Here is a 2,068-nt window from a genome sequence, read left to right as displayed (position 1 = left end):
TAACTGGAGATCTTTTGGCTTTTCTATGTTGTCGAATGTAATGTCTGAGACTAGCTAAATTAACACGGGCATTTGTATTTTGTAATTTTTTAAAATAACTGGACATATGTCATTTTAAGGACAATAGAAACACTTAGACTTACTTGAAAATCCAATGCTGCACCACTTGTAATGAAGGCAACACCGCTCTCCACCTCGTACAGAGCTTCAGGTTTAGTGTAGCCCAGGTGAGTCAGAAAGGTTGTGACCTGAAGGCAGAAGAACCCGAATTCCACACCTCACTGGAGTAGAGCCAGTGTTGGTCTGTGGCACTTGGGCTGAAAGGTGATAATGGCGTTGCGTGGTAGCTGACAATGAGCACCTTCGATTCCATGTGGAGTGGGGTTTAGCTCATGCAAAAGACTTGCAGTTGTCTCCATGGGACGATCCCAGCGGGACTGTCAGTCCGCAGCTCGAGTGGGTTGGATGCTTGCCTCTTTCCTAACAGTTATTTCCCCGGGTCCAGCTTAAAGACTCGATGGAATTGGGTCGAACCTCTGCTGTTATTGCTTGAACTTAACCTGGGAAAGGAGAGGAAGACACCATCTCCAAAGCTATTAATGTCACTCCTTTCATGAGCATGATTAGGCCTCGGAGATTTCCAAGTCCCTCCCCTACACTTACAAACGACTAGAAGGGTTTCATTTTAAAGACTTTCTGGTTACAGTACTCCATGAACTCCTCCAAAGATTTGTTGTTCAATAACTGCCTAGAAAATGTTTCTATCTCCCCAAATCCCTGTGTTCTCCTCTGTGGAAATGGAGGCAGCAAGAAGCACCTGAGGCCTTGGTTCATGCAGTGTTCTCTTTTGACTAAATCACCTAGGTTCCTTTAAACATGCTGCAAAGCCCAGGCATGGTGGTGCACACTGTAGTCCCAGCTACTCAGGTGGTTTTCACAGGAGGATGGCTTTGGGCCTAGTAGTTCGAATCCAGCCTGGGCAGCATAGTGTGAGACCCTGTCTCTTCAAAAAAAAAAAAAAAATGCCCCAAAGACCTGATGATCCTAAATTTGAAATCCCAACTGTCCTCTCCATTTGTCTTTGAGCCAACCCCAAACTGGCCCTGGTACCTGAGTGAGAACCACGCAGGGCCATCAGCAGAAGATGACCTTGTAGTTCTCACCCAATTGTGTACCTCACAACCACAACTTCTTTTTCTTTGTCCCTTTTCCCTTTTTTGTTTTCGTTTTTGTATGTGGTCTCTACATCACTCCCATAGTCCGCAGAAGTCTCAATTGGAGACGCTCTTTCTCTGGCATCCTAGCACACAGACAATTTTTAAGCCTATATTTATGCTATATCTTCCCCCTATCTTAAGAAAATTTGCTTTGAATTCCATTCTCCTACCAGCAGCAGCTGATATCACCTGTAGACCTGTGAGCATTTTGTCGACTCTATCATTGAAGTTACTGATATTTTTGTTGTTGTTGTTGTTGTTGTTGTTGAGAAAAATGGATTTCCCAGAACTAATCCCTCTGGCCCACCATTAATTTCCTTCTTGGTTTCATTTCAAACTGGCAGCCAATTGCACGCACACCTAAGAGCTACACAGTGTAGATTTTACTTCATCAGCCCATTGGTGAATGCATCATGCAGAAATGAATTGGGATCTGTACTTAAATCAAGATCATTACTTTGATCTCTACCTCAGTTTGCCCATCTAGTCATTCTATTGCAGGAAGAGGTTAAATCGATGAGATATTGTTACCTTCCAAAGTCACACTGCTGATTGCTTGCCTGTGGCCTGATTTCACAAATGAATAGTGATTTTTTTTCCCATGTATTTCTAGGTATGGTGAACTTTTAAACCTCCAAATTTTCAGAGCCATACTTCTTGCCCATTTTGAAAAAGAAGCCCAGGACAGTACCTTGTCCAGCCCCTCCCCGTTTCCCCCGAGCTTTTTGGGTCCTTCAGCACCCTTGGACACCATGGAGATCCAGCCGGGACTGAGCTTTGAATAGCACTAGCCCTTTTAAACAATCCTTACGAATTCCTTAGGAAGTTTAAACTTTCCTAAATAATCCCCC

Source organism: Mandrillus leucophaeus, unplaced genomic scaffold (assembly GCF_000951045.1).
Source record: "Mandrillus leucophaeus isolate KB7577 unplaced genomic scaffold, Mleu.le_1.0 Scaffold132, whole genome shotgun sequence".
In the NCBI taxonomy this organism is placed as follows: Eukaryota; Metazoa; Chordata; class Mammalia; order Primates; family Cercopithecidae; genus Mandrillus; species Mandrillus leucophaeus.
Note: the sequence above shows the minus strand (reverse complement) of the source record.